At 44.4% G+C, this 16301-nt stretch overlaps 1 protein-coding gene across 5 annotated transcripts in view; it reads left to right on the forward strand.

Moving 5' to 3' along the window:
• Positions 1-16301, forward strand: part of Ablim3 (actin binding LIM protein family member 3) — a 119253-nt gene that overhangs the window by 25623 nt on the left and 77329 nt on the right. The gene's annotated exons all lie outside the window — the stretch shown is intronic.

Consider the following 16301-nt stretch of genomic DNA (forward strand, 5'->3'; position numbering starts at 1 on the left):
AGAGTTATGGTAGGGAGGACACTATGGTAAGTGGTGCTCACAGTGATATGGAGCTGGCAGCCATGGACAAAGGCTGACCTGGAAAGACCCGGAGATCCATCTGTCTGTATGCAGCTTGATAGTGGATAGACAATGCAGTGGACTAGAAAGTGGCAAAGGATGGCTTTTGCTTGCATAAATGACACCAGCACAAGCTGGCTATGAGACCTCAAGGTCCAGGGCTTATAATGCATGACAGTGAGGGGAGACACCTTTGCCCTTCTCCCTCCCAGCATAGCCTCCTGGGCTGTTCATCTTGGCCTGGTAAGAGATGGCTATAACTGGGCATACTCCTCCTAGAAGAAATGACAGTAAGTATAAGGATAAGTCATCAGGAGTCAAAGCAATAGTCATAGGTTCTCCCTTTGGACCTATAACCTGTCTGAACGCAGGTTCTTAGTGTATCTCTCAAGCCTCCTCAGAGAAGTTTCCTTTAGCAGTAGATGGAGATTAACAGAGAGACCCACAATTGGTCAAAATGCAAAAAAATAAAAAATAAAAAATAAAATAAGAAACTGTGGCATTTCAGCCCTAAATAGAGCATCTGTATCTACATCTTTCTCTTCATCTGCATCATACCTCCCTTCTTCCAAGGCTCAAGGATCATGGAAGGAGAGGCAAAGGAAAGAGTGTAAGAGCTGGAGGCAGCAGATGGATGTAGGGAAACACTGTTTGTATCAGACACAATAGGACAGTTACACACGCAAACTTACAGCACTTGTGTCAACAGACACAAGACATGCAAAAGCTTAAACCAGAGATGAGAGAGGAGGCAGGCATGAAGTTTCCCCCATAGCTGAGGATGTATAGGTAATTTCTAGCTTCTGGGAGAGGGGGAGTTAGTTTCCTTTAAGGATGGATGTCAACCATAATTCAGTGGAAGGAAGGCCACACATCCAAGAGTGTATGGGCAGCCCAAACTGGACTCAATAGATTTTGTTTTAAGGAGGATATATATAAAGTTAGGTAGGTATAGAATAAAGAGATGGATCTTGGAGGCATTGGAGGAAGGTAATTATGCTCAAAATACAATGTATTCAATGAATTAATGAAAATAATCTAAAGCAAAAAAAGAAAGAAAGAAATGATAACTTCCGAGAAGAAAACCATCTGCCATGGCTGAGAGAATGGAGTGTGTTTAATCTAGCAGTAGCGGGACAGCATTTCAATGCCAGTTGATTTTTTTCAAACATTCATGAAAGTTGGCAAACACACTGCAGAAATATACTTTGTAATACCCAGGAGGAGGCTGGCACACTATCTGATAATGCTATTTGTGTTCTCGCCTTAGCAATGAGGAGTGCTTAGCGTTTCTTTCCAGTTACTAACCCAAGGGTTCTCATCTTTGAGTGAGCAAAGAGATGTCCGGAGGAGCTTGTTCAGAATCTGATGTCTGAGGTAAAACCCCATCACCTCAATCCTTAGCCCAGGAAATTCTATAGCAGGTAGTCAACTGACCGCTTTGAGAAACATCTTACAGTGAAAAGTGCCTTGGGGGAAAGTGTTATGATTTCTATCCATCATTGCCTATGCTCTGGGACCACTTTTCTCTCTCCCAGATCTCCTGTTTCTATCTGGAACTGTTCCAACAAACTTTCCCCAACTGTTTAGATGCTCCCAGATCACAGTCTCCTGGGTGCATCAACAGATGCCGGGCCCATAACAATAGCTAGACTGGCCTTAATAATCTAGACATGTTTGTTGTATATTACAGAAAGGAAAAAGGCCAGGGTGGATTCATTGTAGTGTCTGTCTATGCCATCAAGCCCCCAGATGGTTTTCTGTCTGAAGTGGCTTGGAGGTCAACATGAGCACACAGCTCCACCACTGCATATGGGTAACAATATCCATTAGAGAAAATGTTCCTAGGACCCAGTTCTATCCACCCAACCTCTAGAAGATTTCTCTGGTGTCTCACTGGCCAATATCACATCACATGTCTTTGCAAAGGAAGGAAATGACTAGGATTATATACACCAGTCAGGTGTCCCTCACCCAAGTTGGGAAAGGTTACTACCTTCTCTGAAAGCCATGGCTGTTCTGAGGAGGGTCCACTAAGAAAGAAGCTCTGGAAATAAAAGGGATCGATGGCTGCTGAGAAGGCAACCACTGTATCTCCTTCCTCTCCATCCTCCCTCACACTAGAGCCAGCGTCATGACAGCAGGACTCAGGTCTACTCAGACCACCCCCATATCCTCAGTTAAGCTATGAGTCTTGTTACATACATGTCCCCCAGCATGAAGTAGCCCTAAAATAGCCTGTTCAGTTTAAATTGTGGCAAGTTATAGTTTGGATGGAAAACTAAGTGTTAGTTTAGCTGTCTCCAAGTAACAAAACTTCAACTCAAACTCCCATCTTTCTCTAAAGGGAGAGGAGGGTAGTGTCTAAGTCAGGGTTTCCATTGCTGTGACAAAACACCATGACCAAAAAGTGGGTTTGGGAGGAAAGGGTTTGTTAAGTTTACATTTCCACATTGCTGTTCATCTCCAAAGGAAGGTAGAACAAGAGTTCAAGGCAAAGCAAGAACCTGGAGACAGGAGCTGGTGTGAAGGCTCTATAAGGGTGCTGTCTCCTGGCTTATTTCTCTTGGCTTGCTCAGCCTGCTTTCTTAAAGGACCCAGGACTACCAATCCAGTGATAGCTCTACCTATAATGGGCTGGGCTCTCCCACATTGATCACTAATTGAGAAAATGCCTTACAGTTGGATCTCATGGAGGCATTTGCTCAACTGAGGCTCCTTCTCTGATGACTCTAGCTTGTGTCAAGATGACACATAAAACCACCCAGCTCAGGTAAAAGTGCCACATTGGTACTTAGAACATCCAGAGGATCTACATACTCAAACAGGGAACTCAGAAATATGTTCACACTCAATTCTAAATCCCTCTCCAAGTGGAGACCATCCCCAGATGGCATCGAATTCCTAAAAACTGTCCGCTACTGGCTCAATAAGACAGGTGCCTTCCCCAAGAGCTCCTACAGAATAAAACTTCAAGAAGGTTAGGCCCCATGCCTGCCATCACCCTAGAAAGGAATTAGCATCCTCTGGATGGGCCAGGTCCAGACTACTTGGTGACTATGTCCTAGGACAATGTCAATCCTACCCAAATTTCATAAAATGGCTTCTCACAGGAAAGAGATCCCATTGCCAGAAGAAGCTGAGAACAGATGCTGAGCAGGGAAAACAACAGATGTCCACTACATTTATGGATGAAAAATAAAAGCTGTTTGCAGGGCATTATACACAGGCTAAGCCGCCATCGAGAGCCTCTTGCTCGTCATACACACAGAGATAAAACATTTCCTCATGCCCCTCCATACTGTACAAATTAAATTTGAAATTTGAGATGATCATTTGTTTCCCAGATTCAAATGTGAATTTGGGGCCTGGTGCAGGGGTAGCAGCAGTGGTACACACCATTAATCCCAGGACTCAGGAGGCAGAGACTGGTGGATCTCTGAGTTCGTGGCCAGCCTGGTTTACAAAGTGACTTCCAGAAAAGCCAAGGCTACACAGAGAAACCCTTTCTCAAAACAAACCAACAAACAAACAAAAACAAAAAAAAGAGAATTTTTGTCCATTGGTATGTTAAAAATCCTCCATTTTTTCCCTCATAAATAATATCTAAAGGTTTTCTCTTTCTTTTATTGTCTTTTGGCTTTTTTTTTCTTTTTCTTTGTTGCTTATTATGTCTTAACTTCTAGGACCCACAAAACAAGGACCAGCAACTTATTAATAACTATAAAAAATGTCATCTCTTTCTGAGGGGCCACCAAGATGGCTAAGCAGTTAAAGGAGCTTGCCCCACAAGCCTGATTACCTGAGTTCAATCCTCAGCACCCATGTAAAGTGCAAGGAGAGTAACAGCTCCACAGGGCTGTCTTCTGGCCTTCCTATGCTTTCTATGATGCCTTGGTACACACACACACACACACACATACACACACAGACACACACACACACACACACACACACACACACACACACACTCGCTAATTAGTTAAATATTTTAATGCCATTTCTCCACAACACTCTCCCCAGTTTTTCTCTTTCTCTTTACTTCCCTTCACAGTTAGAAATAATCAGTAATCCTATCATCCCACATAGGTACAATGTTCGACCTTAGAGGGTAGCTACTTAGAGGTGTGTTTTATTCGATCATTCAAACAAATATAGTTATTCAGACAAATACAAAGTGAGTACCTACCAATACTAGGTGCTAGATGAAACATTAGAGACACAATCATTACCACCACCATAATCAACACCATCATAATCACCATCATCACCACCACCATCATGACCACATCACCACCACTGTCACCATATATTTTACTGTAGCCTGGAATATCCATTGGGATAAAAAGTTTGCTCATCCTTACTTTTATTTGATGTTTAACTTTTAGTAGTGATATCATCATTATCATTATTATGATAAGCTTTTGTCATCATGGCATACTGCTTTCTGATCCTTTCAAAAATCCTCAAGAGTAAGTTCTGTGATTCCATCTCACTGAAGGAGAAACTGAGACTGCGTGGCATGAAGCCTGTTGCTCACACTCACAGCCTGTGAGAGACAAAGTCTAGAGATGAATGAAGCCTGGTCCGACAGGATCTGTATCTCTCTCTCTCTCTCTCTCTCTCTCTCTCTCTCTCTCTCTCTCTCTCTCTCTCTCTTTTTCCATGCTTGCCCAGTAGGAAATGGAAGCTGACTTCTGTTTGCCTGTAAAGGTTAAGGTTTGGGTCCACTACATTGCATGTAAAACATAGGCTACAGACTTAGAGCCATGGCTGTTTTAGTGAGGATAAATCTTTAAGACCCGCTCCTCCTGTCAATTGCTCCTAGCTACTGACAGATGTCCTTGAGCTTCAATTAGTTCTGATTCCATATGCGTCCATCTTACAACCCTCTTTGAAGGACCTTGGATTTCAGATTCTTTACTGGCAAAATGATGAAGCGAGATCTACACCAGATGTCGAATAGGACAATCTAGAATGAGGAAAATACTCCACTTCTGTCTTATCCAGGATAGCAGCTTAGTATTCTGTGTAGCTATTGAGCATGTGAATCATGTATTAGACAACTCAGAACTGATCATTGAGTTTTAATAAATTTTAACTTAAATAGCCATATGACCAACAGCTACCACAGTAGACAGTGTGTAGTTAGAACTATCTTTGTCTCTCTTTCCACCTCTGGCAGCCTTCCTACAACCCATTAGCAGATCTTGAACATCAATTCACTTGGTAGCAGAAAGCGTTTTTACAGAAAATGGAATAAAGTAATGTATGTGGACTGCAAGCATACGTGAGGGTGTACTGAGCATGGTAGGTCTTCATTGTGACACCTTGTTTCACTGACTCATATCCTGGGTCCTTGTGCAAAAGAAAATGTTTCCAGTGGGTCATGGCCCAAAACCATGTTTGGAAACCACTGCCTGTCCCCAAGTAAATAACGAAATCTGGAGAGCAAACAAGCTTCTGCGGTGCTTCCTTTTCCAGCCTGGAGCTCTGTAAGACCTCACTGTAGGAATATGTTGTCCCTCTGGGTCCTTCAGGCATGTGGACAGCATGTGGCTTGTCTCAGATAGTAATTGAAAGTGACTTTGTGGTCATCTGCCTATACAGATGCAAAGACCCAAAACGATGATCCGCAGACAGAGAATCTGGTTCACATAGACAGGTCCCCTTTGGGACTGGCATATGGTTTCTTATGACCGTAGTTCCTGGGGAGCAGTAAGGTTGCCCACCCCCATCCCCCAGGTAGCTAGTCTCTTCAGTTTGGGTTTCTTGGTTCTGTTTTTCTATGTCATCACCAGCCCCTGAAGGCACTGTGTGTCGCAACCTGTATTTGCTTTACACTCAGTTATACAAATTCTGAAGGGAAGCTGGGAGGTCCAGAATGTAGCTATTAACTTTACAGGCGGAAACAAGAGCCCAGAAAGGGAAAGGGAAATACTAAGACTTCCTGAAAAGTTGACTGCAGCAAAGGTCAGACAGAAGAATGATGGAGGGAAGGAGATGGGAGGGGAAGGAGGGAATAACAAAGGAGAGGCTCAAAGATTAGTTGGAAAGATGGTTGGTACCCTCATAACCTGGGGAGAGGGAGGCCTATGGCTAGATCAGGCTCTGTGGAGTAGGGAGATGAGCTTCTACTAAATACTGTGAAGGTCTTGAGGCAAGTTCTGTAGGACTCTGAGCAATTGGGCCCGAACCTTACACATGGAAGACAGCCTCAAGAAACCTGACTACCTCAGAGCTGAGATTGCTTAGTTTCAGTAATTCCATAACTTGTACCTTCCCCCCAGATGAAATATCCTTGTCCTACAACCCAGTGTTCCCCTCAGTTCTGATATAGCCACCATGATGAGGACCATGGGCGACTTCTTCCCTTCTCTGAGCCTCAAGGTTGTATCTGTAAAGACAGAGATGGGCAGGATGTGGCAGGGGTTCCCTTGGAAATCAGATTGGGGATGAACAGAGATCTACTTTGCCTGCCATGGCTCTCAGCACCTACCTAGGTCCTCTAGGATCTCAACCCAGAGCTGTTGAGGGCCTACAGTTTCAGAGAGAGGTTGGTCACGACTAAGAAAAAGGGAAGAAGGGGGAATCATAGTGATCTATGAGACCTTAAACACAAATATTAGGCCACCCCAATAAAGCATGTGTGGGAGACATGTCCAAGCCACACAACAGCTGGGTCCAAGGAAAGTCCCTTAATAACAACCAGGACAGGATATATTAGCATTCCAGAGGGAGGGGGTGAGAAGGGAGCTTAGAAACTGCTGGGTATTTCTAGAAAATTAGACGTTTTCCAGAGTCCTTCTACTCTAATGAGAAAACCGTTGAATCCCAGGGCTCGGAGTGCTAGCAGATATTCCCAGGACTTCTCTGCAGTATATGGGAGCTTGATGGCCTGCCAGGGTCTCAGGAAGCAAACATTGTATATCTACTGAAGCCTCTGGCTCAGGGACCAGGGGACTGAGTCACTCAGACCACAAGGACAATTGCCAATTTCCTGAGGGCCTCCATTTTTCAACATGGTTCCCAAGGCCCCAGATAAAACCCAGTTTCTCAGATAAGCTGTGACACAATCCTGGAAAGGGGCTGCCATGGTGGACTAAGACAGCCATCCTCTCCTATTGGCAATGCACAGGCAGGCCCAAAGTCCTGGAGACTCAGCAGGGAAAAGAGCAGTTGTCGTTCTTTTGGGGATGCTCTGGACAGGAGATACTCCTGAGAACACCCCACCAGAGAGAGAGGATGGAAGAGAAGAGTGGCCCTCTCCTAGATGGACTGATGCCTAGCACACTCAGCTCCAGCCTTTAGCTGGATGGTGACTTCAGTCACAACAGTCATCCCTTCTGGGCCTTAGAATCCCTGTAGAGTCTGTGTCATGGGATTATTTTGAGAATTAAATGGCCTAAGGACCACAAAACACTTAGCGCAGGTTTGATACATGGTAATTTCACAATTAATGTTAGCCACCTTTATCCACTTTTCCAGCCTTCTGCGAGCTACTGAATGGGGTGTCTGAAGGTAGTGAGGGATACGAGAATTAGTGTTGATCGATGGGAGCCCAGTCCATCCCAAGACTGGCAGAGACCTAGTAGAGTCTCCCTTCTCCATCCGCCACCCTTGTCTGTTCTCAGCTATTCGTATATAGCTTTGGACGGCGGGTTAGTAGAATCCCCTAAGCAAGATGGCCAAACAACATTTTTGGAGCATCGAGTAGACTTTTCCACTGGGGTGAATTACCTCCATTCAATGAACAGGGCCTCAGGGTCAGGAAGGGCAAGGCAGAAAGGCCTACAGAGCAGTTTCCTGACTTTAGAATTTCCAAGGCCTGTGCCTTCAGAAGAACTGCAAATTTGGATGTTCAGCACAAAGCATAAATTAGGGAGGACAGAAAGGGCTCCTTTCCCACAGCTAACAGGATTATTCCTCTGCCTAGGGACAGGGAGGAGGCTCTCTGGGCAAGAAAGAAAAAGGCACATTTAAACTGGGTCCTAAGGAAGAGGTCCAGTGCCAGACGTCTGGATAAAGCCCATGGACACCAGCACAGCCAACAGCAGACAGGGTGGGAGGGGAGGCGGGGTGGGGGTAGAGTGACTCAAACAGGGCTTCCACTTATCACAAAAGAGAAACAGATAGATAGATAGATAGATAGATAGATAGATAGATAGATAGATAGATAGATAGACAGACAGACAGACAAAGATAGGCCTAATTCAAGTAGAGCCAAGGGGAACTATTAGAAATTGTCGTGTCTCTGGCACGCCACTTTTGTCCCCTCCTTGTTCATGATGCTCACTGTCATGAAGCCCATTTCAAGTCAAACCCATGTCCTCCTGCAGTAGCTGTCTTGTGGCAGTGGCTGCCAGACAGGGGCAGCGTGTCTGGCCAAGAGCTTGCCGCTCTGACATATGTACCGACAACACTCTCTTGAAGAAGACAGCCATGATGGTGAAGTGTGCTGCTGAGCCTGGCAGGGCTGCAGAGGATGTTCTGTTGCCTTTAAAGTGGCCTCATGTGTGTTGGCCTACTGACATGAGAAACTATGGCCAGGCCAGGTCCCTCTGTGGAGAGACCAGGGGAACCGAGGAGACTCAGACCTCCACTCTGCCACAGCTGCCAGCACCTACAGAGTTGGCCTCTCTTGAGGACCATAATGCACACCTGCCAAGTTCTCTCCGCCTGTGCCAGGGAAACTGCTCAGGGCTGAGATGCCCTGGCCTCAGAACAACCGTCATGGTCTCTTCATCCTCTGTTAAGAATGCTGAATTATACAAATCCTGTTCTGTACCCCAGGATTCTCCAATCACCGTTTCTGGATCTTTTCTAAATGACTTTTGGGACCAGAAATGGCAGCGGTTAGAGGAAGGTAGATGCTCCTTTAGCTGTCCAGCACCAGCGCTCCTCTAGAAAAGCGTCTGGCAGCAGACCAATGCTGTGGTCAGAGCATGATGGGTCTTGGAGTCAGACTGGCTTCAAGCTCTGACTCTGCCCCTTATTAATTGTGTGACTTTGCACAGGGAGCCTCCATTCTCTGGGCTTCAGTTTCCTCATCCATAAAGAGAGAGGCGTTCTCCCTTGAGTGAAGGAATCTCATCGGGAAGGCACACACAGCTTGTTGGGCCCACTTCCAGACAGAGAGTATGTCTGAATTTTACCTATTGCCCTTGCAAACTTTACCTCTGTGCTCCCTCCTCTTGCTTCACCCCAGCTTCTAAATCTTGTAAACTAACCCTGGCCACCAGTGTAACACTAGAGCTCAGCAGGTCCACCAGGTTTAGCTTAACTTCACTTTTGTAAGCTCTCTGACCACCTATGACCTGGGCTCTGTGTTAGCCAGCTGACCTCTGGTTTGCCTACTCTGGTCCAGTTGTTCTATGACAGACAAGTTTGTGCTCCAAGGCAAGTCTCTGTGGTTTGTGCAAGTTTGACAAACCCCTCTCCCCTATAAGCCTCGGCTTATTCATTTGTTCAGTGGTTTTCTGATTCGGTTCTGAGAAGAAAACAGTAGCATGGTGAGACGAACACGTACTGTGTGCTTGGTGCTGAAAGCAAATTGCTAGACAAGAGCATGGTCGTTGCCCACATGGGGCTCCCAGGCTAGTGCATATAAATGACCTTTCTGCTCCAAAGGTCTGATGTCAATGAACATTATTGACGTGACACAGACTTGACCCTTCCAGGTTGCCAAAAGCACCCAATGGCTCACTTATCCTAGATAAGCACTCAAACTCTCCCCCCTAAAAACAGCAGATGTGCTCAGATACGTAGGGACATTACAGACAGATCCAGTCTCATTTGCACAGCTGGAAGGGCCCAATTCCTACATTCCTCTGCAGCTCACAGTAAACCTTAAACAAAGGGGTCCTGAGAAGGAAGAGTTTGTTCAAGATGGCGAGTGGTCTGGAACCAACAGCTTTTCTTTGAGAGCCACCAAGAAGGGAAAGGAAGGAACCCTTGCTGGATTTGTCCAGCAGTGGGTTTGAGAACTGTCTGAGCTAGGTTGTGGCTAGCTGGTAGGGGTAATTTTGGAAAAATTTTTACAATAGGTTCAAAGTAAAGATTCAAGACTTCTGAAGGCCTTTAAAATTAATCATTGCTTTTTGAGTGTCAAAGAGTACCCTGAGCACCATTTAAGTAAACTGTGCCGAGGTTACCCCCACTCTAAAGATAGGCAAATTGAAGGCTCAGTTTTGCAACTTGCTCAGTCAGACACCCATCAAGTTATAAAGCTATAACCCAAAGCCTACCCCACCCACAATGCCAGAAGCCAGATGTACCGTGTGCTTTTCCTCTTCCAGTGTAGAGACTAGCATCTCTATGGTCTCACCTTAGGAAGCTAGATCATGCCAACAGGAATGGTTCAACTCTGAAGTCAAACCCAGCATCCCATTGTGAGTTGGCGGATCCATTTCTATGCAAACCCCTTGACCTTTCACACAGCCACTTCATTACCTACAGAGTGCCAGGATCCACACTTGGGTCTCCTTGGTACCTAGCTAACACTTGAGAACACACTCGGGGTGCTTTGGGTTCTAATAGAGTCAGCAAGCTGTAAAGCGGCAGCTGCTACATCCTGCACCCCGCCTAAGTGTGCATTTCTCTGGGCCCCCAGGGCATTGGCAGCTCATTGCTGAAGCAGTAGGTCCTCTGCTTGATGTTTCGCCTTGCAACAGGAAACTCTGCTGTTTTTATTACACTTCTAGCCAATTATTCAAGCTGTTAGACTATCTCCAAGTCAGCTTTGTTGCTCTCTTAATTAGACTCCAGCATAACATAGGTGCCTCTACTCTTTAAAGACACTCTATTAAAACTTGGGAACATTTTTATCTCCAAGGTCAAGTGACCCATGGGGAGAAGGAAGAGAAGATTGCACAGGTGGCCCATGGGTAGGAAGAAGATAACTTCTTGGTTATAATGCTTATGGGGGGGAAACTGTGCCATTATCTGCTTTTAAAGAGGCTAATAAATCTGGTAACATAAAACAGAGTTTAGTTTAAATGTAGGACTGTTTAGTAGAGATGATAGAGTATGGGAGAAGAGAAACCCAGATTCAGAGCACAAAGCCAAAACCATTTGTTAAGAGCCTTATAAATCATATTGTCTATGATGCCTGGTGGCCAAGAACAGAGCTGAGGCTTGAGAAATTATAGGATTTATCCAAAATCAGAAAACTAGGCATCAGCAGAGAGGGAAACAAAACCTAGGTTGCCACCAGCCCTCTCAGAGAAAGGTACATGAAGGCATAGACATATAGCCAGGGAGGAAACACAGGTGCAGAATCAGGCGCTGAATCAGACTTACGAATAGCAAACAAATGTTGGTGTGGCTGGAGCGGGGACCCTCACACACAGTTGGCAGGGACAGAAATGAGTGCAGCCACCATACAAATCCGCATGCAGGGTCCTCAAGAGCTAAAATAAAGAGCTGTCATGTGATCCAGACATACCTCTCATCAGTATGGACTTGAAGGGATCTACGTAGGCATACAACAGACATATGTGCACACCATTGTTCATGAAATAACTGTTCACTAGAGCCAAGTTAAAGAATCAGCTTAGGTCCCCATCAACAGATTAATGTATAACATAAATGTAATCTATTTATATATGTATGTATATGCATGTGTGTGTATATACACATATTATGTATGTATCCATGAATATATATATTACAAATGTCTTTTAGCCATAAGAAAATTATGTTATTTGCATATATACATATGTATATGATTTTTAAGTGTGTATGTGTGTTCCTCAGCACATGTCTATGTACCACATGCACATGTATGGAGTGCCCATGGAAACCAGAGGAGGGCTTTGGATCTTGTGGTCTTGGAGTTAGCGATGGTTGTGAGCCACCTGTAGTTGCTAGAAATGGAATCCTGGTCCTCTGGAAGAGCAGCAGTGTTAACTACTGAGCTATCTCTCAAGCCCAGGAAACTCGGTGGTTTTTTTTTTTTTTTTTTCTTTTTTTTTACAAGCTTAAAAGCTTTTGCTTTGAAATCAAATTCAGGATGTGTAAGTATGTGTACATTTGGTACTGATTACAAATTGGATTTTTAATATAACTTTAAAATTTTGGGAGGGGAGGATAAAAACTTTGGGACAGGTGGTGATACAGACTTAGAGGTGGAACATACTTCTAATCCAGCATTCAGGAAACAGAGGCAAGAGGATTTCTGAGTTCTAAGCTAACTTCAGGATTACATTAGAGAGACCCTATCTCAAAGAGACAATTTATATAAAAGCTGGTATCTGAGATAATTTACACATGCTGTTTTTGTATTAACAGAACTCAGCCAGACTTAATCTCTTTTCCTCTGCCTGATGTTGTCTGTTTGAAACTTGCTTTACTTGCACTGTCCATTATGGTAGCCATTAGCCACATACGGCTACTTCTAGGTAAGCTTATGCCAATCAAAAGTAACTCAAAATTTACTTCCTCAGTCATGCTAGCCACATTTCAAATGTCCCACAGCTACATACGGCTGATGACTAGTAAACTGGACAATGCAGATACCTGTTCTTTCTGCCAGCCAGCATGCACCGCTAGATAGCACTTTCTAAGGGCTGATACCAGTCATGACTCTCACCCAAATAATTCTAAAAGGAGCCAGAGGTTCCCTGAAAGCATGTTGAGACTATATGACACAGTCTATATACTTACACTCGCCAATGCCAAGTGGTATCACAAACAGAGCTACTGTCCCATGAGGCTTGTCACCACTCTTAATTGGTGCTCTCAGGGACAGGGTCCTTACAGGTAAAGTAGTTTAGAAATCTGTGTGCAAATCAACTTGGAATCTAAAAGACCTTTACTCATAAGATAAATGTGACAAACCACAAGACTGAACCTCACTACTCTATAGGTTTAAAAAGAGTATGCGTGTTGGGGCGGGGGATAGCCAGGAGAAGGTCAACTGTCAATCTCAGCATTTGGGATGTAGGGTAGTTCAGTGACAGAGATTGCTGGGTATGTGTAAAGCCCCAAGTTCTGTCTGCTGCCATCACAACTAAAATCAAATTCCAAATAAATCAACATTTCGCAGGAGCTACAGATTGATGGAGAGAGGACACGTACTCTCTACTCGTCCCCCACACACAAAAATAAGGTTAGGTTAATTTCCTAATCTAATTAGCCAAACACACAAAATCTCACTGGAAACAAGATAGCTACCAGGGCAGGGGCATATGTAGCAGATTTCAGCCCAACGTCCAGACCCCAGAGGTCTTGTTGACACTGTCTGGTTTTAAAAAAGGTCTTGGAGCTTTTTAAGCCCAGCACTTGGGAGGCAGGGACAGCTGAATCTCTGAAAGTTCCAGGACAGCCTGGTCTACAAAGCAAGTTCCAGGACAGCCAAGGCTGTTAACACAGAGAAACCCTGTCTTGAAAAACCAAATTAAAAACAAAAACAAAATAAAAAACAAAACCCCACCCTTTTATAATAAGCCTTCATCAGCAACCTGGAAGAAGTCTTACAGGGGTGCGTGTAAGTTTCTGCTAATGATCTACTTAGCACCACACACTCCTAGAGCCCTGACCATGCACAGCGTCCTCCTGGTAACATCCTCATCCTGGGGGCGGGGGAGGACAGAGTTAATGTATCATCCACAGAGGCCCATTTTCCTCATCTGCCCCCTCTAATTTTGTCTCTTTCTATCAGGCTCCAAGACTGAATTCTGATGAAGGATCATGCCCACAATTCCACTCCCCTAAATTAGAAACAAGTAAATTGACCTTGAATGGTGCTTCTTGAACTATAGGACAGATTGAATAAAAGTCGTAGATGAGCACTGTGCTTTGGTTCTGGTGGGAGTCTGGGAGCCTTCCAAGCTCTCCTCACTGATGGGGATGGCGGTACTATTTGTTCTGATTTCATTTCCAGGCTCACAGCTTTGCTTCCCTTGGCAGTGGTATATCACCATGCTGCTCATATGAGTGGGATTTATATTTTCTCACAAACCAGAGAAGAGAAGGGAGCGTAATATTTTCCAGGGGGCTCGGGGCAGAAACTCGAAAAAGAAGAAAAATGGATTAGACTAAAGTAAGAACGTTTCATGAAACATTCTAGGTGAAGAGAATTGTTTTTGAGCTATGGAGGCATGGTGGTCATGATTCCAGGACACACACATGCATACGCACACACCTGGGTGCATGCATGGGTTCATAGATGATGTCAGACCCTCTGCAGCTGGAGTTATAGGAGAACACACACACACCTGGATATATGTGTGGGTGCACATAGAGGCACAAGAAGATATCAGATTGTCTGCTGCTGGAGTTACAGGAGGACACACACACACACACACACACATACACACACACACACACGTACCCCTGGGTGCATGCATGGGTACACACAGAGGCCAGAAGAAGATATCGGATCCTCTGCTTCTAGAGTTACAGAAAGATGTGAGCTGCCTGAGATGGGTGAAGCAAGAGTTCCTTACCACTGAGTCATTTCTCAGCCTCTTGCAGGGCAGTTAATGGACTTTTCCATGTTAACTCGTTCAAGTGAGTTTATGATTTCTTTATCTGGCTAATAAATGCATTTCTTTGATTTACCCTTTCTGTCTTTAACTTAAGATAGAAAAGAAGAAGATGAGTAATGGAGAGAGAGATTATGAAATCAAGACAGGCATCTTGGTGATATCCATAATCTTAGTAGTTGAGAGACAGAGTCAAAAGAATATGAGTTCAAGGCCTGCCTCTCTCTCTCTCTCTCTCTCTCTCTCTCTCTCTCTCTCTCTCTCTCTCTCTCTCTCTCTCTCTCTCTCTCTCTGTGTGTGTGTGTGTGTGTGTGTGTGTGTGTGTGTGTGTGTGTGTGTGTAATCTTTTTATCTCCCACCTTCACTATCAAATTCTAGAGTCCAGCCAGTTTCAGGGCTGAACAGCCAGGTCTTTGCTCTCCAGCACACTTGTGGTTTGGGACACTTGTAAGGAGGAAAGGATCAGAAGCTCTATTCTCTTGTCTGTAAAGAAAGAAGAGTGATGAGGTGAGCTGTAGAAATCAGAGTCCTCCTGACCATGAAGCTGGCTGAAGGATGATATTGATAATGCCAAATTTAGCTGGGGAAAACATCAGGTTCCAGATGGATCAAAGTGGACAGTCATGGTTGTGCTGCATTAACTAATGGTTTCAGGTGCCATGGCAACAAAGATTGGTCCTTGCTCATGTTGGATGCTTAAGCATGGATCCAGGCTCCGGCATCCTGACACTATCAGGACATCCTTCACTCACAGCTAGGTGAAGAGAAAGACAAGATACAGATAGAATACTGGCTCCTTGAGGGAAGGCACACGCAATTGCCATTCACACTCCATTGCCAAATAAGTCACCATTCAAATGCCAGTGAACAGACTTCAGCTACAGTACTTAAGAACGTCTAAAGGATGTGATCTCTGGATCCCTCTGTAGTTCAAGGTTACTGAGAATCCACTCATCCATGAAGACTGCATATGTAAGTGGTATTTTCAGGACAAGAGTGGACCTTCTAACGGAGCATGAACAGATGGTGTTTAACTGTGTCTCCAACTTCAAGTGGAAATAAAGGAACTGAATAATATCTCACCCAAGGCAACTGAAGCTACCTCCAAGAGTGATTGGATTCCTCAAAGGCAAAGTTACTTATATCAGGTCATAATCAGGCTCTTAATATAATTTCAACCCTGAGGTCTTATGGTCTAAGCAGGTAGCTCTTATTCAATTCCAAGTGACCAGATTTAGGGTGGTTAAACCACACCACGTCTCTACATAAGCAACTGATGACACCTCAGGGAAAGTAGATCTCTAAAGTAACCATGAGCAGATCAGTAGTGAATAGACCACTCCATACTGCCCGATGCTGGCAGCGGCACTTTGCGTGAATATGTTACATAAAACTTGTAAAGTATTGTTACAGTCATTTCAGAAATTACTGGAAATTCTGCCTCAATCCAAAGTCAAAACTGATTTAACAACTTTGTGGAACTCAAGTCAACAACTCAAGCAGCAGTTTTTAAAATCAGACATCCTAACACAATACAACCCAATGATTCACTTTTTAGCTACTTGCATGCTGAGGCCTGACAGTCGGAAAGTAGCAGAAGTCTATGTTTTCCTATTATGTTTCTATGAGAGGAGAAGACCTGGAACATCAATAAAACCACTGTAGTTCAGAACACACCATGGTCTCAGATCTGAGCCAACTTTCTTTAGCACTGCATGGTACAATGGCATGAGCAGTGACCAGTGCCCATAG

Source organism: Arvicanthis niloticus, chromosome 14, assembly GCF_011762505.2.
Source record: "Arvicanthis niloticus isolate mArvNil1 chromosome 14, mArvNil1.pat.X, whole genome shotgun sequence".
In the NCBI taxonomy this organism is placed as follows: Eukaryota; Metazoa; Chordata; class Mammalia; order Rodentia; family Muridae; genus Arvicanthis; species Arvicanthis niloticus.